The 25,455-nt window shown below is 39.0% G+C and overlaps 1 pseudogene; it reads left to right on the top strand.

Moving 5' to 3' along the window:
- The first annotated feature begins 227 nt into the window (after positions 1-227).
- LOC125112453 (complement component 1 Q subcomponent-binding protein, mitochondrial-like) lies at positions 228-15,657 on the top strand (annotated as a pseudogene).
- Positions 15,658-25,455: the final 9,798 nt, after the last annotated feature.

Genomic DNA, 25,455 nt, shown 5'->3' on the forward strand with positions numbered 1-25,455 from the left:
ACACACCAGAGAACACACATTAGTAGCAACAAATGCATGATCCCACAGCTGGTGGAACTGAGCCCACAAATATGTCAGAAACTTCCCTGGGAAAAGCTGGTCCCTGGCTCTTGGGTGACAAGAGGGGAGTGTACTCTCGAGATAAATAGGACATCTTCTACAGAGGGCCACTTCTCCAAAATTGAAAAACATAACATACACAAAATACAATTAGGAAATTAGACAAAATGATGTGTCAGAAGAATATGTTCAAGATGATGAAACAAGATAAAACTGCAGAAGAACAACTAAGTGAAGTGGACATAGGTAATTTACACATGAAAGAGTTTTGAGTAATGATCATAAAAATGATTGAATAATTCAGGAAAAGAATGCATCCACAAAACAAGAGGTTGTAGGAAGTTTTTTAACAAAAAATTAGAAAATATAAAGAACAATCAAACAGAATTGAAGAATATAGTAGCTGAAATGAAAAAAATAGAAGGAATCAATAGCAGAATAAATGAATAAAGAGAATGAATCAGTAAGCTGGAAGACAGAGTGGTGGAACTCACTGCTGCAGAATAGAATAAAAAAGTAAAGAATGAAAAGAAATGAAAATAGCTTAAGAGACCTCTGGGACAACATCAAATGCATCAACATATGCATCACAGGGGTCCCAGAAGTAGCAGGGAGAGAGAAAGGGACTGAAAAAATGGTCGAAGAGATAACAGCTGAAAACTTCCCTAACTTGGGGAAAGGAAACATTCACCCCAGTCCGAGAAGTACAGAGGGTCCTATACAAGATGAACTCACAGAGGAACACACAGAGACACATAGTAATCAAACTGACAAAAATAAAAACTAAAGAGAAAATATTGAAAGCAACAAGGGAAATGCAACAAATAACATACAAGGCAACTCCCTTAAGGATACAAATTGATTTTTCAGAACAAGTATTGCAGGCCAGAGGGCAGGACATGATATATTTAAAGTGATAAAAGGGAAAAACCTAAAACCAAGTATACTCTACCCAGCAAGGTTTTCATTTAGATTTGGTGGAGAAATTGAGTTTTATAGACATGCAAGTATTCACCACCACCAAACTGTCTTTACAACAAATGCTAAAGGAACCTCTCTAGGCACAAAAGAAAATGCTACAACTAGAAACAAGAAAACTATGAAATAGGAAAGGTCTTGGGTAAAGGCAAATATACAGTAAAGGTAGGAAATCCACATACAAACTGCTGGGGAGGTTAAATACAAAGGTATTAAAATAATCTGTATTTTCAATAAGCACTTAGGGAATACAGAAAACAGTAAGATGTAAAATATCAAAATCTGTAATACATATGTAAATATATACATATAGACTGCTATACCAAACCTCATGATATCTGCAAACAAAAAACTATAATAGATGAAATAGAAAAAAAAGGATCCAAACATAACACTGAGGATAATCAGAAAAGAACAAAAGAAGAAAGAAAAATGAATCTCCAAAAATGAACAATTTTGTTCAATATCCTGAGATAAACCATAATGGAAAAGAATGTGAAAAAGATATTTAAATGTATAAATGGGTCACTTTGCTGTAGAGCAGAAATTTACATAACATTGTAACTCAACTATACTTCAATGATACTAAAAATCAAATCCAAATCAATTAAAAAATGACAAAAATATATACCAATAATGTAAATGTAAATGGATTAAATGCTCCTACCAAAAGATAAAGATTGGCTGAATTGATAAACAAACAAGACCTGTATATGTGCTGTCCACAAGAGACCCACTTCATACTTAGAGACTCACACAGACTGAAAGTGAGGAGGTGGAAAAAGTCATTCCATGCAAATGTAAATCAAAAGAGAAGTGTAGTAGCAATACCCACACCAGACCAAGTAGACTTTAAAGACTGTTATGAGAGACAAAGTAGGAGAGTACATAATAATCAAGGCATCAATCCAAGAAGAAGGTATAACAACTATAAATATATATGCCCCCAATGTAGAGCCAACCGAATATATAAAGCAAATGTTAACAGACATAAAGGGAGAAATTGACAGTTACATACTAATTCTGAGGGACTTTAACACCCCACTTATATCAATGGACAGATCATCCACAAAGAAAGTCAATAGGAAACACGGGACTTATATCACACATTAGACCAGTGGGACTTAATTGATACTTACAGAACATTCCACCTGAAAACAGCAGAATTCACAATCTTTTCAAGTGCACATGGAACATTCTCCAGGATATATCACATGTTGGGCCACAATGCATGCCTCAGTAAATTTAAGAAAATTGAAAACACATTAATCTTTTTTTCCAACCACATCTCTGTAAGATTAGAAATCAACTACAAGAAAAAAACTGGAAAAACACAAACATGTGAAAACTAAACAATATGCTACTAAACAACACATGGAGAACTGCAATCAAAGGGGAAATCACAAAATACCTGGAGACAAATGAAAATGAAAACACATTGATCCAAAATCTATGGGATGAAGCAAGACAATTTTAAAGAGAGAAGTTGATAGAAATACAAGACTAACTCAGGAAACAAAAGGTTCAAACAACAATCTCATACCTAGAGCAATTAGACAAAGTAGAACAAAGTTAAAAACTCAAAGTTAGTAGAAGGAAAGAAATCACAAAGATCAGAGCAGAAACAAATGAAAAAGAGACAACAAAATAGAAAAGACCAATGAAACTAAAAGCTGGTTCTTTGAAAGGATAAATAAAAGTGATAAATCTTTAGCCATACTCATCAAGAAAAAATACAGAGGTCCCAAATCAACAAAATCGGAAATGAAATATATTACAACTGACACCACAGAAATACAAAGGTTCATAAGAGACAACCACAAGCAACTATGTGCCAATGAAATGGACAATATAGAATAAATGGACAAATTCTTAGGCATATACAATCTTCCCAGATTGAACCAGGAAGAAATAGAAAATGTGACTAAACTAATCACAAGTTCTGAAATTGAAACTGTAATTTATAAACTTCCAAAATCCAAAAGTCTAGGACCAGATGGTTTCACAGGTGAATTCAAACAAACATTCAGAAAAGACTTAACACCTAATCTTCTAAAACTCTTTCCAAAATTTTCATATGAAGGAAATTTCTGAATTCAGTCAATGAGACCACCATCACCCTGATACCAAAGCTAGACAAAGAAATCACAAAAAAAGAAACTTGTAGGCTGACATCACTGATTAACATATGTGCAGAAATTCTCAACAAAACACTAGCAAGCAGACTCCAACAATACATTAAAAGAATTATACACTGTGATCAAGTTGGATTTATCCATGGATGCAAGGATTTTATTTCAATGGTCATAAATCAGTCAGTATGATATATCATATAAAAAATTGAAGAGATGGGATTAAGATAGTGGAATAGAAGGACTGGAGCTCAACTTCTCTTCTAAAAACAACAAAATTCACAACTAAAGGCTGAGCAATCTTCACCAAAATGGACCAGAAACCTTAAAAAAGATACCCTACTCCAGAAGAAAAAGAGGAGGACACATCAAGAGGTAGGAAGGGTGACTACATGATATAAACAATCCCATATCTCCTGGGCAGGAAGCCCCACAGACTGGAAACTAACTGGTTCACAGAAACTCACCTACAGGAGTGAGTTCTGAGCCCCACATCAAACTCCCACATGTGGGGATCTGGCACTGGGAGAAAGAGCCCCTGGAACATCTGGCATTGAAGGCCAGTGGAGCTTGTGCATAGGAGCTCCATGGGACTGGGGGAAACAGAGACCCCATTCTTAAAAGGCACACACGGACTTTCACGTGCACTGGGTCTCAGGGCAAAGCAAAGTCTCCATAGGAATCTGGGTCAAACCTGACTGCAGTTCTTGGAGGACATCCTGAGAAAACGGGTTAATGTGGCTTGTTGTTAGGGGAGGACATTGGAAGCAAAGCTCTCAGGAATATTCAGCAACCGTGCCTTTCTCTGGAGGTGGCCATTTTGGGAAAATCTGGCCCCCCCCATTAGTCACCACTGAGAAGCCCCAGAGCAAACAACAATCCAGGTGGGATCACAGCCCCAACCCTCAGTAAACAGGCTGCCTAAAGACCCCTCAGGCACACGACCACCTCTAATCCCATCCAGAGACTAAGCCCCACCCACCAGAGGGATTAGACTCAGCTACCCCTACCAGTGGGCAGGCATCAGCCGCTCCCATCAGGAAGCCTACAGCAAGCCCTCCTACAAACTTCAGCCACAAGGAGGGCAGACACCAGAAGTAAGAGAGGCTACAACTCTATTATCTGTAAAAAGATCACCACACCAAAAACCTATAAAAATGAAAAGAGAAGAGAAATATAACTCAGATGAGGGAGAAAGGAAAAAACCCCAGAAAATCAGCTAAGCGAGGAGGAGATTCTCAGCCTCCAGGAAAAACACATTAGACTGTTGATGCTGAGGATGATGCAAGACATTGGAAATAAACTGGAGGCAAAGATGGATAACTCACAGGAAACATTGAGCAAAGAGATACAAGATATAAAACTCAAACAAGAAGAGATGCAAAATACAATAACTGAAATAAAAAACTCATTAGAAGCAGCTAACAGCAGAATACAGGAGGCAGAAGAACGAATAAGCGAGGTGGAGGACGGATTAGTAGAAATTACGGATGCAGAACAGAAAAGAGAAAAAAGACTGAAAAGAAATGAAGAGAGTCTCAGAGAACTCTGGGACAATGTTGAATGCAGCAACATCCGTATTATAGGGGTGCCAGAAGGAGAAGAGAGAGAAAAGGGGACAGAAAACATATTCCAAGAGATAATAGCCGGAAATTTCCCTAACATGGGGAAGGAACCACCCACTCAAATCCAGGAAGCACAACGATTACCATATAAAATAAACCCAAGGAGGAACACCCCAAGACACATACTAATCAAACTGACCAAAATGAAAGACAAAGAGAAAATCTTGAAAGCAGCTAGGGAAAAGAAACAATATACAAGGGAACCCCAATAAAGTTATCAGCAGATTTTTCAACAGAAACTCTGCAGGCCAGAAGGGAGTGGCATGATATACTTAACGTGATGAAAGGAAAAAATCTCTAACCAACATTACTCTACCCAGCAAGGCGCTCATTCAAATTTGAAGAAGAAATCAAAACCTTCAGAGATAAGCAAAAGTTGAGAGAATTCAGCAATGCTAAGCCAGCCTTACAACAAAGACTAAAGGAACTTCTCTAGGCAGGAACGAAAAGACAGCAACAGGAAGCAAAAATACCACAAATGACAAGGCTCACCAGTAAAGGGATATATACAGTAAAGATACGAAATCATCCATGCACAATTATACCACCAAAATCAGACATCATGAGAAGAGGTGTGTACAAACACAGGACACTAGAAATGAACTTGCAATTAAGAGAACAACTTAAAACAATCTCATATACATATAGATGCTTATATCAAATACCTGCAAACCAAAAATCTACAACTGATACATAAACAAATAAGAAAAATCAACTCAAATAGAACACTATTTGATAGTCATCAAACCAGAAGAGGCGAGAACAAGAAAAGAAGGGAAGAAAAAAGAGCAACAAAAACAAATCCAAATATAAAGCAAGTAATAAAATGGCAATAAGAACATACATATCAATAATTACCTTAAATGCTAATGGACTAAGCACCCCAACCAAAAGACATAGACTGGCTGAATGGACTCAAAAACAAGATCCACATATATGCTGTCTTCAAGAGACCCACTTCACTTCTAGGGATACATACAAATTGAAAGTGAGAGGTTTGAAGAAAATATTTCATGCAAATGGGGATCAAAAGAAAGCTGGAGTAGCAATACTCATATCAGACAAAATAGACTTTAAAATGAAGAATATTTTAAGGGACAAAGAATGTCACTATAGAGTTGATCAAAGGATCAATCAAAGAAGAAGATATAACCAATCCAAGAAGAAGATATAACAATTTTATATATCTAAGCACCCAACATAGGTCCACCACAATATATAAGGCAACTGCTAACAACCTTAAAAGGACAAATCAACAATAACACAATCATAGTGGGGGACTTTAACACCCCACTTACAGCAATGGACAGATCACCCAGACAGAAAATCGATAAAGAAACACAGGCCCTGAATGATGCATTAAACCAGATGGACGTGATAGATATTTATAGGGCATTCCATCCAAAAGCAACAGAATACACATTGTTCTCAAGTTCACATGGAACATTCTCTAAGATTGATAACATCCTGGGCTACAAATCCAACCTCGGTAAATATAAGAAAATTGAAATCATATAAAGCATCTTTTCCGACCATGACGCTATACAACTGGACATCAGCAACAAGAAAAAAACTGCAGAAAACACTAACACGTGAAGACTAAACAACATGCTACTAAACAACCAATGGACGACTGAAGAAATCAAAAAGGAAGTTAAAAAATGCGGAGAAGCAAATGACAACAAAGATACGACACTCCAAAACCTACGGGATGCAGCAAAAGCCGTTCTAAGAGGAAAGTTTATAGCAATACAAGCCCACCTCAGGAAACAAGAAAAAGCTCAAATAAACAAGTTTGAGAGAGAACAGACAAGACCTAAAGTCAGTAGAAGGAAAGAAATCATCAAGATCAGAGCAGAAACCAATGAATTAGAAACAAAGAAAACCATAGAAAAGACCAATGACACGAAAAAGCTGGTTCTTTGAAAAGATCAACAAAATTGATAAACCCTTAACCAGACTTATCAAGCAAAAAAGAGAGAGGACTCAAATCAATAAAATTAGAAATGAAAAAGGTGAAGTAACAACAGACATCACAGAAATACAAAGGCTCATAAGAGACTACTATATGCTACTATATGTCAATGAAATGGAAAACCTAGAAGAAATGGACAAATTCTTAGAAAAGTACAATCTTCCAAGACTAAACCAAGAAGAAATAGAAAAGATGAATGGACCCATCACAAGAACTGACATTGAAACTGTGATTTAAAAACTTCCAACAAACAAAAGTCCAGGACCAGAAGGCTTCACAGGCGAATTCTATCAAACATGTAGAGAAGAGCTAAAAACTCTCCTTCTGAAACTCTTTCAAAAACTTGCAGGGGAAGGGATACTCCCAAACTCATTCTAGGAGGCCACCATCACCCTGATACCAAAACCAGACAGAGATACCACAAAAAAAGAAAACTACAGGCCATTTTCGCTGATGAACATCGATGCAAAAATCCTCAACAAAATACTAGCAAACCGCATCCACCAATACACGAAAAGGATTGTACCTCATGATCAGGTGGGATTTATCCCAGGGATGCAAGGGTTCATCAATATCCACAAATCCATCAGTGTGATACACCACATTAACAAATGGAAGAATAAAAGCCATATGATCCTCTCAATAGACACAGAAAAAGCCTTTGACAAAATCCAACACCCATTTCTGATAGAAAAAAAAAAACCCTCCAGAAAGTGGGCATAGCGGGAACCTACCTCAACATAATAAAGGCCATATATGACAAACCCACAGCAAACATCATTCTCAATGGTGAAAAGCTGAAAGAATTCCCGCTGAGATCAGGAACAAGACAAGGATGTCCACTCTCGCCACTACCCTTCAACATAGTTTTGGAAGTCCTAGCCACAGCAATCAGAGAAATAAAAGAGGTAAAAGGAATCCAAATTGGAAAGGAAGAAGTACAACTATCACTATTTGCAGATGGCATGATTACTATACCTAGAGAATCCTAAAGACTCTACCAGAAAACTGTTAGAGCTCATCCGTGAATTTGGCAAAGTCGCAGGATACAAAATTAATACACAGAAATCAACGGCATTTCTGTACACTAACAATGAAAGAGCAGAAAGCGAAATTAGGGAAGCAACCCCATTTACCATCACATCCAAAAGAATAAAATACCTTGGAGTAAACCTACCTAAAGAGACAAAAGACCTGTACTCTGAAAACTATTAAGACACTGATGAACGAAATCAAAGATGACACAAACAGATGGAAAGATATACCATGCTCGTGGATTGGAAGAGTTAATGCTATCAAAATGACTATACTACCTAAGGCAATCTACAGATTCAATGCAATCCCTATCAAATTACCAAGGACATTTTTCACAGAACTTGAACAAAATATTTTCAAGACTGCTTGGAAGCTCAAAAGACCCAGAATAGCCAAAGACATCCTGAAAAAGAAAAATGGAGCTGGAGGAATCGGGCTCCCAGATTTCAGACTATACTACAAAGCAACAATCCTCAAAAATGTATGGCACTGGCACAAAGACAGAACTATAGATCCGTGGAACAGGACAGAAAGCCCAGAATTCAACCCACGCACCTACAGCCAACTCATCTGTGACAAAGGAGGCAAGGATATACAATGGAGAAAGGACAGCTTGTTCAATAAGTGGTGCTGGGAAAACTGGACATCCACATGGAGAAGAACGAAATTAGAACACTCCCTAACACCATACACAAAAATAAACTCCAAATGGATTAAAGGCCTAGATATAAAACCAGACACTATAAAACTCTTAGAGGAAAACAGAGGCCAAACACTCTCTGACGTAAACGACAGCAACATCTTCTCAGATCCACCTCTTAGAGTATTGACAGTAAAAACAAAAATAAAGAAATGGGACCTAATCAAACCAAAAAGTTTCTGCAGAGCAAAGGAAACCCTAAACAAAACGAGAAGACAACCCACAGAATGGGAGAAAATCCTTGCAAGTGAATCAACTGACAAGGCATTGATCTCCAAAATTTATTAACACCTCCTAAAGCTCCAAACCAAAAAAAAACAAACAACCCCATCCAAAAATGGTCCGAAGATCTAAACAGACCATTCTCCAAAGAAGACATACAGATGGCCAAAAGACACATGAAAAGATGTTCAACATCACTCATCATTAGAGAAATGCAAATCAAAACCACTCTGAGGTACCACCTTGCACCAGCCAGAATGGCCACCACCCAAAAGTCTCCAAACAATAAGTGCTGGAGAGGGTGTGGAGAAAAGGGAACCCTAGTACACTGTTGGTGGGATTGTAAATTGGTGCAACTACTGTGGAAAACAGTATGGACATGCCTCAGAAAACTAAACATAGAACTCCCATTTGATCTAGCAATCCCACTCCTGGGCATCTATCCAGAGAAAACCATGACTCGCAAAGACACATATACTCCGATGTTCATTGCGGTCCTCTTTTCAATAGCCAAGACATGGAAACAACCTAAATGTCCATTGACAGAGGAGTAGATCTAGAAGATGTTGTACATATACACAATGGAATATTACTCAGCCATTAAAAGGAATGAAGTACTAGCTTTTTTAGCAACATGGATGGACCTAGAAATTATCATGCTAAGTGAAGTCAGCCATACAACGAGACACCAATATCCAATGCTTTCACTGACATGTGGAATCTGAAGAAAGGACAGACTGAACTTCTTTGCAGAACAAATGCTGACTCAGACATTGAAAAACTTTTGGTCTCCAGAGCAGTTTGGGGGGTTGGGTGTGTGGTTGGGTTGTGGGAAGGAAATCCTGTGAAATTGGATTGTTATGATCATTATACAACTACAGATGTTGTAAATTCATTTGAGTAATAAAATATTAAAAATAAAATAAATGTGTGGGATGTGGCAGAAGCAGTTCTAAGAGGGAAATTTATAGCAATACAAGCCTACCTCAGAAAACAAGAAAAATCTCAAATAAGCTACCTAATCTTACACCTACAGCAGCTAGACTAAGTAGAACAAAGAAAACCCAAAGTCAGCAGAATGAATGAACTCATAAAGACCAGAGTAGAAATAAATGAAATAGTGACTAACAGATAGAAAAGATCAATGAAATTAAAGCTGATTCTTTGAAAGCATAAATAAAATTGATAAACGTTTAGCCAGTCTTTCAAGAAAAAAAGGAGAAGTCTCAAATCAATAAAATTATAAAGGAAACAGAAATTACCACCGACACCACAGAAATACACAGCATCAGAAGAGGTTAAAATGTATGCTGGTGAAATGCACAACCTAGAAGAAATGGACAGGTGTTAGAAAGGTATAATCTTCCAACACTGAACTAGGAAGAAATACAGACTATGAGCAAACCAATCACAATGATTGACATTTAAACTGTGATTTTAAAATTTCTAACAAACAGAAGTCCAGAACAAGATGGCTTCACAGGCAAATTTTATCAAACATTTAGAGTTAACACTTATCCTTTTGAAACTATTCCAAAATATTGAAGAGGAAAGAATAGTTCTAAATGCATTGTATGAGGCCACCTTCACTCTGATACTAAAACCAGACAAATACATCAGAAAAAAAGAAAATTTATGGCTAATTTCACTGATCAACATAGACAAAAATCATTAACAAAATACTAGCAACCTGAATCTAATGATACATTAAAAGGATCGTACACATGATCAAGTGGGATTTACCCAGGGATGCAGGGGTTTTTCAGTAGTTACAAATTACTGTCAATAGCTGTGGAAAAACTTTTGATAAAATTTAATATCCATTTATGATAAAACCTCTCCAGAATTTAGGTGTAGAAGGACCCTACCTCAACATAATAAAGACCACATTTAGCAAACCCACAGCTAACATCATACTCAATGAAAAACTGAAAGCATTTCCTCTATGATTATGAACAAAACAAGGATGTCCACTCTCACCACTTTTATTCAACATAGTCATAGCCACAGCTATGAGAGAAGAAAAAGAAATAAAAAGAATCCAAATTGGAAACGAAGTGGGAAAACTCACTCTTTGCCAATCACATGATACTATACATAAAAAATCCTGAAGATGTTATCAGAAAAAGACTAGAGCTCATCAATAAACTTGGTGAATTTGCAGGGTACAAACTAATACAGAGAAATGTCCTGTATTCCTATACACTAAAATTAAAGATCAGAAATAGAAATTAAGGCAACAATAGCATGCACAAGAATAAAGTACCTAGGAATAAATAGACCTAAGGAGGAAAACACCTGTATTCTGAGAACTATGCTACTTTGATGAATGAAATTGAAGATGACACAAACAGATGCAAAGAAATACCATGTTCTTGGATAGGATGAATCACTATCATTTCAATGACCATAACATCCAAGGTAATCTACAAGTCCAATGCAATCCTATTAAATTACCAAGGGCATTTGTTGAATAAATAGAACAAAAAACTCTTGAAACTTATATGGAAACAGAAAAAAAAAAACCCAAAAGCAAAAGAAATCCTGAGAAAGAAGAATAGAGCTGGAGCAATCAAACCCTCTGATTTCAGAATATACTAAAAGGCTACAGTAATAAAGATAATATGGTGTTTACACAAAACAGATATATTGATGAGTGGAACAAAATAGAAATCCTAGAATAAACTCACACACTTATGGTCAACTTATTTTTGACAAAGAAGGCAAGAACATACCATGGAGAAAATTCTGGCTCTTCAATAACTTGTGCTTGGAAAATTGGACAGCTACATGTACAAGAATGAAATTAGAACATTTTCTAATACCATACCTAAAAATAAACTCGAAATGGATTTAAGAACTAAATGTAAGATGGATACTGAAAAATTCCTAAAGGAAAACATGGGCAGCATACACTTTGATACACATTGCAGCAATATCTTTTAGATCTGTCTTCTAGAGTAATGTAAATAAAAACAAATGTAAACAAATGGGAGATGGTGGAGGAGTAGGATGTGGAACACATTTTCTGAGACAAATACAGCAAAAATACATCTACATGTAGAACGATTCTCACAGAACATCTACTGAATCTTTTCAAAGATCTCAGATTTCCAAATGGGCAAGAAAACCTCCACATACCTGGGTAGGACAAAAAGAAAGAGAGAGAGGGATGGAGCTGTGAAAGAGGAAATATTACCACACACTTGGAAGGCCCATCACTGGCAGAGCAAAAAGCCAGCACATAGGGGGAGCTTCAGAACCTTGGAGGAGACTTCAGCAATTGGTTTGCAGAGGGCAACCTGGAGAAAGCCCTGCAATGCCCGTTGGTGCCACTGCCCAGGACACCAAAGCCAGAGACACTTGACCACTGTAATTGGTAGGGGCTGGACAATGAGACTCAGGATTTGAAGGTCAGATATAGAGAGAGGACTGGGGTTGGTTGAGATGAGACAACCTGAGGGAGCTAGGTGGGGTGCACTGTAACAGAGGGAGACTAGGAAGAAGCCTGGGCCCACAAAAGAGGCACAGCACCATTGTTGGAGGGCACAAGAGGGGAGGTGTGGGACCACTGGAGGTGATCCTTTCTCCATGTGGAGTCTCTCAAGCTCCAGGGCACCACTTGTATGAGCTCCCAGGGCAGGTGCTAGCCACTGGGGTCATCTCATACTCTAGAGGGAGAACCAGACAGCTTCCTCCACTGAAGGTCACATGAATGGGTGCAGTCACAGCTCCCTCCTTCTCAGGAACACATGAGTGTGCTGCCACTGCCCCCAGATGGCCCATGATTGTGACCTGTGACCAGGCATTAACAATTTCTGCCCCTTTCCATGGAGCGCACACAGCTCCACACCAGCAACTGGGTATGAACCACTGCTTCTGGCTCCCTGAGAGTTCATGTGGCTCACTGCAGCCATCCCTATGTGTGTGTGTGGGGGGGATGTCTGTGACTAGGAACTGGCCACTTCCCTGACTCCCTGAGACCTTGCACAGCCTGCTGCCACCACTCCTAGGGGGTCTGTGATGGACCCACTTCCCCTATATCCCTCATAGCTCAAATGACTCACTGCCACCATCCCCAGGGTTTCTGTGACTAAGCACTTGACCACTACCCCTGACTCCCTGAGATCTCACAAGACTTGCTACCATTGCTCCCAGGGGTCCTGCCACCTGGCACTGACCACTGTTCCTGACTCCCTGGGAGCTCTCATGGCTCACTGCTCTGGGTGTTGGGGGCAGGAAAACTGCTGAGGTGACTGCAACTGGATACTGATCACTGCCACTGAACACCCTGGGATCTTGCATGGCCCACTACTGACACCAAGGGTTCTGCAACCAGGTGACAACCTCTGCCCTTGCTTCCTTGGGAGTGTGTGTGGCCTGCAGCCACCACCAAAGGGCCTGCAACTGGGTTTTGACCACTGGTGGCCACTTCCAGGTGGTGTTTCATAAGCCACTGCCACCTCCCTTGTGGACTGTATGTCCCTTGTTGAGGCCCAACGCTGGTTGTGTGTGAGAGCTGTCACCGCTAATGAGAAGTTCAGGACCAGGCACCATATCTGCACCCCTACTACCAAGGGGGTAACAGCCAATACACTCCAAGGAAAGAGACAATAGGCACCCACACTAAAAACAGCCCTGTGACTAAGGGGGAAGAGCTTAAATATGTCTTTCTAACTGCATGAATTATGGATCTACTCCTCTGCTCCTGGCCTTATATATTCAGTGCTGGTTGAATGTATGAAGGGACAAGTGCTCTTGCACCTAAGATGGGTCTGACTTGAGCAGCTGTGGGCTTTAAGGGCACATACAAACGGGGGTTGGACCAGGCCAGAATCTGAGCTGCTTCCATAAATACCATGGTGGGCCCAGAAGCACCAATACTGCAATCCTGAGTTCTGACCTCAGTGGATCTGCACTGGTGACTTAGTGAAAACAATGACAGAGAGACACAAGAGCCCATTATAGACATACCCATGGTTAAGTTGGGGCTGAGAGCAGCACCGACAACAGTGTACTCTGTGAGCCTACACAAGGAGGAAAAGTAACACAACAGAGCACACTCCCAGGTGAACATCTCCAGAAAAGGAATACTCAGTGTCTCCTTTCCCAGTGGGAGTGCTGCAAAACCACCTACCTTGTACTGCACATCAGAATCGCAGATCAGAAACAGATCTTGGGGCTTCTACTACAACTACTAGAGAGCAGACCCTGCTCCTTACAGGGCAGTGACAATCACAGGCAAACAGGAGGCCCCACTCAATATCCAGCACAGGCCTGGGTTCCCACAACATAAAGCACGCCTGCTATCAAGGGGATAAAGGTCAGCATATGCTGAGGAAAAAGGTGTCAGGCTGCATAAATTATACCAAGACAGTAGCTACCTCCGAACACACCGCTTAACACAGCCTTGACCACCAGAGGGAAAAGACCCAGCTCTACCCACCAGTGGGAAGGCACCAGCCCTCCAACCAGGAAGCCTTCACAAGTCCCTGGGCCAACATTATCCATGAGAGGCCAGACACCAGAAAAAAAAGGAATGAAAATCCTGCAGCCTGTGGAAAGAGGATCACACGCGTATAAAGTTAGACAAAATGAAATGACAGAGAAATATGCTTCAGACAAAGGAAAAAATAAAAACGCACGAAAACAACTAAATGAAGAGAAAATAGGCAACTTACCAGGAAGAGAATACAAAACAATGGTAGTAAGGATGATTCAACATCTCGGTAAAATGAATGGGTACAGGCTATACAGACTGAGAAGGAAATGTTTAACAAAGAGCTGGAAGATTTAAAGAACAAGAAAACAAAGATGAATCATACTACATCTGAAATGAGAAATACACTAGGAGAAATCAACAGCAGAATAACTGAGGCAGAAAAACAAATTAATGAGGTAGAAGACAGAGGAGTGGAAATCACTGGCACGGAAAAGAAGAAAAAGGAATAAAAGGAAACGAGGACAGTTTAAGAGATCTCTGGGACAATGTCAAATCTACCAACATTCACATGATAAGGGTCCCAGAGGGATAATAGAGAAAGAGCTTGAGAAAATAATTTTAAGCTTCTTGGATAGAGTCATCTTTCAAATCCACACGTGTCCTCCACTGCCAAAATGCTGCAACTGCTGTGCTGGGCACTGCCATCACTGGCCTCCATGCCACTGTGCCTTCCCAGCCTCTCTTGCACTGCTGCAGCCTGTGTCCCAGCTGTGGCCCTGTCCCTTATGGCTCCCGAGCAAGTGCAGGCTCAGTGCAGCCACCCAACCTCCTGTGGCCTCAGGGCCCTGAGCTTGTGGCTGTGGCAGGCTGCATACTGAAGGGGACAAAACTTTTGTTGAATTCCTTAGAGATGAGATTGAGGAGGAGAAGATACAGAAATCTAAGTCTCTTCCCAAGATGTCTGGAGGTTGGGTGCTGGAAGTGAACTGGACAGAAGCCAAATGAGCATAGAGTTTCTGGAGAAAAGGTCACTGTCACCCTCAACATTAATGATAGCATCCCATCCCCCATGAGGGGGAGGAGGAGCCCTCATAAGGGCAGAAGTTTGAAGAATAGGAGCCTGAATTGATGTCCACTCCCAATTTTGTGGTTGAAGTTATAAAGAATGGTAGCAAGAAGGCCCTTGTACTGGACTGTCACTATCTAGAAGATGAGATTGGGCAAGAAGAGGAGGGGCAGAGTGACATTTTCTCTATCAAGGAAGTGAGCTTTCAGTCCACAGACAATTCTGACTGGAAGGACATAAATTACACACTCAACACAGACTCCCTGGATTGGGGCTTATATGACCACTCAATGGATTTCCTGTGGACTGAGGGGTGGACAACACTTTCACTAATGAGTCAGTGGTGCTCAGCACAGCCCTGGAGCATCAGGAGTACATTATTTTTCTGGAGGATCTCAGAGGTTTCATCAAAAGCCAGTAGGCAGGAGTTGCCGTCATGGCGCAGTGGTTAATGAATCTGACTAGGAGCCATGAGGTTGTGGGTTTGATCCCTGCCCTTGCTCAGTGGGTTAAGGATTTGGCATTGCCATGAGCTGTGGTATAGGTTGCAGATGCGGCTCGGATCCCATGTTGCTGTGGCTCTGGCATAGGCCTGCATCTACAGCTCCAATTCAACCCCTAGCCTGGGAGCTTCCATATGCCACAGGAAGCAGCCCTAGAAAAAAAGGCAAAAAAAAAAAAGCCAATAGGCAGACAAGTCACCAAACACCTCAACTTTGTGGCATGCTTTGGCTGGTGAACAAAACCTACTCTGAAGCCAGAACCACATACTCTGAAATGGTATTCATTCCACTATCATGGAAAATAATTCAATGTTAATTATTTCTGATGCTTCATATTTGCCATTCATTTATTCTCTATAAATCTGTTATTTCTAGATTTTTGTATAACATAATGATGGACAATAAAATCTCCAAGGCGGTTTCAAAAAAAAAAAAGATAATATTTTAAAAGATTATAGCTGAAAACCACGCTAATAGGAGAAAGGAAGCACTCATTCAGGTAGAGAAAGCACAGAGAGTACCATACAGGATAAACCCAAGGGGAAACACATTGACACATGTTAATCAAACTAACAAAAGTTAAATAAAAAGAAAAATATTAAATGCCAACAAATAACATACAGGGGAACCCCCCTTAAGGTTATTAACTGATTTCTCAGCAGAAACTCTAAAGGTGAGAAGGGAATGGCAAGATATATTTAAAGTGATGATAGGAAAAAACCTTCAACCAAGAATAACCAGCAAGACTCTCATTCAGATTTGATGGAGAAATCATTGGCTTCATAGACAAGAAAAAGCTAAAAGAATTCAGCACAGTCAAACAAACTTTACGACCAATACTAAAGGAACTTATCTGGGTGGAAAAGAAAAACAAAACAAAACAAAACTGAAGACAAGAAAATTATAAATGGGAAAACTCACCAGTAAATGTAAACGCAAAATGAATATAGGAGGTTATACACAAATATGATATCAAAACCAGCAATTGAGTGGGAGTTCCCATCATGGTTTAGTGGAAAAAAATCTGATTAGCATCCATGAGGATGGAGGTTCAGTCCCTGGCCTTTCTCAGTGGGTTAAGGATCTGGTGTTACCATGAGATGTAGTGTAGGTTGCAGACATGGCTCAGATCCCACATTGCTGTGGCTGTGGTGTAGGCCAGCAGCTGTAGCTCCAATTCGACCTCTATCATGGGAACCTCCATATGCCACAGGTGCAGCCCTAAAAAGACAAAAACCAAATAAACAAAAAACCTAGAAGTTGTGAAAAGAAGAAAAGATGAATGCAGAATATTAGAAAAGCATTTGAAATAAAAAGATGAGAGGCTTAAAACAACTTTGTGTTAAATACACAGACACACACACACACAAACACACACATACACACAATGCTATATCAAAACCTGGTAAAGCACAAACCAAAAAAACTACAGTTGATTCACTCATAAAAAAGAAAAATCAAGTCAAATACAGCACTGAAGATTGTCATTAAATCACAAGAGTAGAGAACAAAAGAGGAAGTGAAGAAAAAGACCAAAAATAACAAATCCAAAACAATTAAGAAAGTGGCAATAAGTGCATATGTATCTCTAATTACTTTGAATATAAGTACACTAAGTGAACCAACCAAAAGACAGAGACTGGCTAAATGGATATAAAAACAGGACCCATATATATGCCGTCTACAAGAGGCCCCCTTCAGTTCTAGGGACACACACAAACTGAAAATGAGACAGTAGAAGAAGATATTCCATGTACATGGAAATCAAAGGAGAGCTGGAGTAGCAATACTTATATCAGACAAAATAGATTTTAAAATAAAGAATGTTACAAGAGACAAAGGACACTGCCTAATTATCAAGAGACCAATCCAAGAAGATACAACAATTGTAAATATATATGCACCCAACGTAGGAGCACCTCAACTTATAAGGCAACTACTAACAGCCATAAAAGGAGAAATAGACTGTAACACAGTAATGGTGGGGGACTTTAACACCCAAATTACAGATCATCCAGACAGAAAATTAATAAAGAAACACAGGCCTTAAATTACACAATAGACCATAAAAACTTAAGTGACATTTATAGAAAATTTCATTCAAATGAAGCAGAATACACTTTCTTCTCAAGTATGCATGGAACCTTCTCCAGGGTAGTTCATATCTTGGGCCACAAATCAAGCCTCCATAAATTTAAGAAAATTGAAATCATACCAAGCATTTTTTTCTAATCACAACACTGTGAGACTAGAAATCAGCTACAAGAAAAAAATGCAAAAAAGAGAGATACTTGGAGGTTAAAAAAAATGCTGTGAAACAACCAGTGGATCACTGAAGAGATCAAAGAGGCAGAAATAAAAAATTACCTAGTGATAGATGACAATGACGAGACAATGGTCCAAAAACTATGGAATGTAGAAAAGCAGTTCTCAGGGGGAAGTTTATAGCAATACAACCTCATCTCAGGAAACAAGAAAAATATCAAGAAAATAACCTAAACTTACAACTGAAGCAACTAGAGAAAGAAAAACAAACCCCAAAGTTAGTAGAATGAAAATAATCATAAAGATCAGAGCAGGAGTTCCCACTGTGGCTCAGTGGTTAATGATCCAACTAGGAACCATGAGGTTGTGGGTTTGATCCCTGGCCTTGCTCAGTGGGTTAAGGATCTGGTGTTGCCATGAGCTGTGGTTTAGGTTGCAGACACAGCTCGGATCCCGTGGTGCTGTGGCTCTGGTGTAGGCCGGTGGCTACGGCTCCAATTCGACCCCTTCCCCGATAAACTCCATATGCCACAGGAGCAGCCCAAGAAATGGCAAAAAAGACAAAAAATAAAAATAGAAATAAAGATCAGAGCAGAAATAAATGAGACAGAGACAAAGAAAATGATAGAAAAGATCAATGAAACTAAAAGCTGATTCTTTGAAGAGATTAATGAAACTGATAAATCTTTGGCCAGACCCATCAAGATAAAAAGGGAAAGGGCTCAAATCAATAAAATTAGAAAATGAAAAGGAGAAACTACAACAGACACCACAGAAATACAAAGGATCATAAGAGACTACAACAACCAACTATATAGCAATAAAATGGACAATCTAAGACAAGGACAAATTCTTAGAAAGGTACAACCTTCCAACACTGAACCAGGAAGAAATAGAAAATATGAACAGATCAAAAGTTCTGAAATTGAAACTGATTTAATAATTTCTAACACACAAGAGTCCAGGACTAGATGGCTTCACATTTATCAAACATTTACAGAAGAGTTAATACCTCTCCTTCTGAAACACTTCCAAAAAATTGCAGAGAAGCTCATTCTATGAGGCCACCATCATTCTGACACCAAAACCAAAGACGCATAAAAGAAAGAAAGAGGAAGAATGAAAATTACAGGCCAATATCACTGATGAGCATATGCAAAAATCCTCCACAAAAGTACTTGCAAACTGAATTCAATAGTACATTAAAAAGGCTCATATACCATGATCAAGTGGGATATATCCCAGGGATGCAAGGATTCTTCAATATATGTAAATCAATTGATGTGATACACCATATCAACCAAATGAAGAATAAAAACCATACTATCATCTCAATTTATGCAGAAAAAATTGTGACAAATTTCAGCACCCATTTTTGATAAAAACTCTCCTGTATGTGGGCATGCAGGGAATCTACCTCAACATAATAAAGGCTAGGTATGATAAACCCACAGCTAACATCATTCTCAATGGTGAAAAGCTGAAAGCTTTCCTGTTCAGATGAGGAACAAAATAAAAATGTCCACTCTTACAACTTTTATTCAACAAAATTTTGGAATCCCTGGCCATGGGAATCAGAGAAGAAAAGAAATAAAAGGAATCCAAACTGAAAAAGAAAACTGTCATTGTTTGCAGATGACATGATACTATACATAGAAAATCCTAAAGATATTACCTGAAAACTACTAAAGCTCATCAATGAATTTGGCAAAGTTGCAGGATACAAAATGAATACACAGAAATGTCTTGCATTCTTATATACCAACAATGAAAGATCAGAAATAGAAATTAGTGAAACAATCCCATTTACCATTACATCAAAAAGAATTAAATATCTAGGAATACACATACATAAGGTGATAAACAAAACCTTTACTCTGAAATCATAACGTGGTGATGAAAGAACTCAAAGATGACATGAATATTTGGAAAGTTATACCATGTTCTTTGTCAAAATGAATGCACTACCCAAGGCAATCTACAGATTCAAAGCAATCCCTATCAAATTACCAATGGCATTTTTTACAGAACTAGGACAAAATTTTTAAAAATTTGTATGGAAACACCAAAGGACCCAAATTGCCAAAGCAATCCTGAGAAAGTAAATTGGAGCTGGAGGAATCAGTCTCCCTGTCTTCAGACTATACTACAATGCTACAGTCATCAAAACAATATGGTACTGGCACAAAAACAGAAATATAGACCAGTGGAACAGGATAGGTAGGAAGCCCAGAGATAAACCAATGCACCTGTGCTCAACTAACCTACAACCAAGGAAGAAAAAATACACAATGGAGAAAAGACAGTCTCTTCAATAAGTGGTGCTGGGAAAGCTGGAGAGTAATATGTAAAAATGGAATTAGAACACTTTCTAACACTATGCCCCAAGATAAAATCAGAATGGATTAAAGACCTAAATTTAAGACCAGATCCTATAAAACTCTTAGAGCAAAACATAGGCTGAACACTCCTGACATAAACTGCAGCAATATATTCTCCATTCCCCCTTCTAGAGTAATGAAAATAAAAACAAAAATAAATGGGACCTAATTAAAAGTTTTTGCACAGCAAAAGAAATCATGAACAAGACAAAATAAAACCCACAAAATGGGAGAAAATCTTTGCAAATGAAGTGACTGACAAGGGATTAATCTCCAAAATATACAAACAACACATGCAACACAATATCAAAAAAAGAAACAACCCAATTGAAAAATGAGCAGAAGATCTAAACAGACCTTTCTTCAAAGAAGACATACAGATGAACAAAAATACATGAAATATACTCAACATTGTTAATTATTAGAGAAATGCAAATCAAAACGACTAAAAGGTGTTACCTTACACCCAGCCAGAATGGACATCATCAAAAATCTTCAAACAATACATGTTGGAGAGGGTGTGGAAAAAAGGGAACCCTCCTACACTGTTGGTGGGAATGTAAATTGGTATAACTGCTATGGAAAACAGTATTGAGTTTCCTTAATAGACTAATAATAGAGGTGCCATATGATCCAGCAATCCCACTCCTGGGCATATATCTGGAGAAAACCGTAATTCCATAATTCAAAAAGATACACATACCCCAATGTTCATTGCAGCACTTTTTACAATAACCAAGACATGGAAACAACATAAATGTCCATCAACAGATTAATGAATGAAGAAGATGTGATAAATGTATACAATACAATATTACTCAGCCATTAAGATAATGAAATAATGCCATTTGGAGCAATATTGATGGACCTAGAGATTATCATACTAAGTGAAGTTAGTGAAAGAGAAAACATCATATGATATCACTTACACATGGAATCTAAAAAAAATAAAGGATATAAATGAATCTACTTGCAGAACAGAAACAGACTCACAGGCTTTGAAAACAAACTTATGGTTACCAAAGTGGGCAGGTGGAGGGGTATGGACTGGGGACTTAAGATTGATATATGCACACTGTGGTATATGGGATGATTGGCCAATGGGGACCTGCTTTTTATTTATTTTTTACTTTTTTGTCTTTTCTGTCTTTATAGGGCTGCACCCAGGGCACGTGGAGGTTCCAGGCCAGGGGTCTAACTGGAGCTACAGCTGCTGGCCTATGCCAGAGCCACAGCAACATCAGATTCAAGCTGCATCTGTGGCCTACACCACAGCTCATGGCAATGCCAGATCCTTAACCCATTAAGCGAGGCCAGGGATCGAACCCACAACCTCGTGATTCCTGGTTGGATTTGTTTCCACTGTGCCATGATGGGAACTCCCAGGACCTGCTTTTTAGCACAGAGAACTCTACCCAGTATTCTATAATTATCTATGTGGGAAAAGAATCTAAAATAGAATGGTTGTGTGTACCTGTATAACTAAACCACTTTTTTGTACAGTAGAAATTATCACAACATTGTAAATCAACTGTACATCAATAAAACTTTGAAAATTGAAAAAATTAACAAATGGGGCCTAATAAAACAAACTTAAAAACTTTTACACAGCACAGGAAACCATAAACAAAATGAAAAGAAAACCTACAGAACGGGAGAAAGTATTTTCAAACTAGGCAACTGACAAGGAATTAATTTCCAAAATATACAAACAGCTCATATAGCTCAAAATCAAAGAAATAAACAACACAATACAAAAATGGGCAAAAGACATAGGTATTTCTCCAAAGAAGACATAAAGACAGCCAATAGGCATGTGAAAAAAATGCTCAACATTGTTAGAGAAACATACATCAAAACTATGAGGTATCACCTCACACCAGATAGAATGGCCATCATCTACATGTCTACAAACAGCAAATATTGCAGAGGGTTCACAGAAAATGGAATCCTGGGAGTGCCTGTTGTGGCTCAGCCATTAACGAGCTCGACTAGTATCCATGAAGACACGGGTTTGATCCCTGGCCTCGCTCAGTGGGTTAAGGATCTGGCCTTGCTGTGAGCTGTGGTTTAGGTTCCAGATGCAGCTCAGATCTGGCATTGCTGTGGCTGTGGCTGCAGCCCTAAAAAGCAAAAAAAGAAAAACAAAAAGAAAAAAAAAAGAAAAGAAAAGGGAAGACTCCTATGCTGTTGATGGGAATGTAAATTGATGCAACCACTATGGAGAACAATATGGATGTTCTTTAATAAACTAAAAATAAAGTTATGATACAATCAGGCAATCCCACTGGACATATATCTGCAAAACCATAATTTGAAAAGATACATGCTCCTGATGTTCACTGTAGCTCTACTTACAATAGCCAAGATATGGAAGCAACCTAAATCCACTGCCAGATGAATGGATAAAGTTGTGGTACACACACACACACACACACACACAATGGAATTATTACTCAGCAATAAGAAAGAATGAAATATTGACATTTGCAGCAATAGGGATTTAGAGATTACCATAAAAAGTGAAGCCAGGCAGAGAGAGACAAATATCATGTAATATTACTATATGTGGAATCTGAAAAAATGAATTTATTTACAAAATTGAAAGAGACCCACAGACATAGTAAACAAACCTATGTTTAACAAAGAGGAAAGGTGCACCAGATAAATTAGGAGTTTGGGATTAACACATACAAACAAATTTATGTAAAATGGATAGCCTACAGGGACTTAGCATAAAGTAAAAGAAACTGTACCTAGTATTTTACAAGGGTAAGGAATATGAAACAGAATTTATATATATATATATATATATATTCATATATATGTAATTGAGTCACTATATGTAACTATATATACATAACTGAATCGCTGTGCTATACACCTGAAATTAACATGACAATGTAAATCAACTATGTTTCAACTTAAAAAAACTCACACAATGTAAAACATCGAATGAACCCCAAAAGACAGATGGAAAAGGGAAAAAGATATTTTAAAATCAACATTTAGCAGCAAATATAACAAGGGTGAAATCATTAACCAACAATCCATACATTCAGCTTAACAAAAATCGGGCAAGCAGAATTATTCATTTAAATTGAAAATGTTTCTTAGAATAGATTCAAGAAATGGCTTTTCATTCAGTAATTTCCTTAAGAGGATGCCAGATGTTACTGCCATCAGATAGTTCCCCTTTATTTCAAAAAGTGTCTATTCATTTAGTTATCCATCAACATGCAGCACATATTCCAAGAAAGTTGTTCTTGCCTCATATTAGTTATTCTTGATTGCTAGTGTTCTGTTATTTTCTGTTCACATTCCACCTCTGTGCAAATCTTTATTCATCTAACATTGCATATCAGCTAGATCCTGAAACTCCTGTTGCTGTTTTCTCAAGAAAACACTCCTCTTTCTTTCTCCTACAGACTGGGGTATGGATCTTTACTCTGCTGCTGTGGGCAGAATACCTCCCCTGTGGTCTCTTCACACCAGCACTGCTCAACAAGATTGGCACATAATGCAAATCAAATTTTCTGAATTTATTCCAGTGTAAGAGAACCGAATGATTTAGACGCATAGACTATTTCATGAACGATACATCCTTAACTAAGACCCCACAGTCTTTCACAGGGGGGATACCTATAGAGTAAGCAATTCCAGAGCAGGGAAAGGACCTTTGTTGTTCCAAGCTAGAAACATACATACTACCACATCCAACCACCAGGGCATCAAATTAAATTCGATATTTAAATGCAAATATTGCTTAGAAGGGAAAGCCTAGACTCCCTCTCCTGCCACTATCCAAGTCTAAACTACGATTCTCCATCACCCCAAATCTTCCCACAGCTCCGCCTGTCACCCAGTTTTCTAGCAATAGGCAGCATGAAATCTTTATCATATAAATCATCATTTCATGTTCTCTGCTCAAAGTCCTCCATTATCTTCCTATTGCCCTTAGGATAAAACCCAAACTCTATCATGACTTAAAAAGGCATCTGATTCTCCCCCATCTGATTTGCTGCTGTGGCACTGATGTTCTTTTCTGTTACTGGGATGCACCTATTCAAGGTGTCTCAGGGACCTTGCATTCTCCCTCTTGACTTCTTCCCTTTCAGACTTTTCCTGCCCATTCCTTTATATCGCTTAGGTGTCAGTTCAAGGTCTTTCTCCAAGGAGGCCTTAAAGACCACCCTGCAGCTTATCTGTCACCACACACCGTGCCACGGAGTCCCTCCAGCTCATCCCCATGGGGAATCTGCAGTTCAGTTCTACAAAGACTTTCTGGGCCAGAGAATACATCCCTGGAATTGCCCATCTGGGGAGTGGGAGGGGGCTTGGTCCCTGCCAAGTGATGTCAGTTCCCTTGTTTCTGGGCCATGTGTGCATAAGGACTAGGCGGATTCTCATGGGCATCCCTCACTCCCACATTCGAGGAGCCCTGAGCAGACAGAGTCAAGTACAGGTGCCATAGACCTCACCTTGGGGCAGCTGGCTGTCCCAGCAGAGACCAAGGAAAAGGTGGCCACTGAATATGAGTGTCCACCATGGCAGGCTCACCAGAGGATTATCTCCTTGCTAAAAGCTTCACTATCCAGGAAGAAGCTGAAGAATTTGGCTACTATGGGTTGGGCTATTTTCCTCTGAAAAGGAATTTGGCAAAATGGAATTCTTCACTGAAGACCGAGTGCAAGGGCTGAGGACAGATTGTGACCCACCTGGAAGAAGTGTGATGGAGCAGGAGAACAGGGAGGGTCTGGGAAGTTGAGGGAGGAAAAAAAAAAAACCCTCTCTGCCATTTTGCCTAAAGCTGGGATGAAGATAATAATTTAATGCCTGACATAGAGGCACTTAATACTTTTTTGATAAATGAATGGATGAATGAACTATTGAAAGATTTTGACAATACACCTGCTTAACAATGCCTAAGGATTATATTATTGGTTGACATTTCTATCTTTTATCATTTACGTGTATGTCCTCAAGAGCCTGAGTATGTTTGACTTCCTCAGTCTTGAGAGACATATGGATCTTGGAAATGATGCGAAGAGTGTGTGTATTTCACACTGT

Source organism: Phacochoerus africanus, chromosome 12, assembly GCF_016906955.1.
Source record: "Phacochoerus africanus isolate WHEZ1 chromosome 12, ROS_Pafr_v1, whole genome shotgun sequence".
In the NCBI taxonomy this organism is placed as follows: Eukaryota; Metazoa; Chordata; class Mammalia; order Artiodactyla; family Suidae; genus Phacochoerus; species Phacochoerus africanus.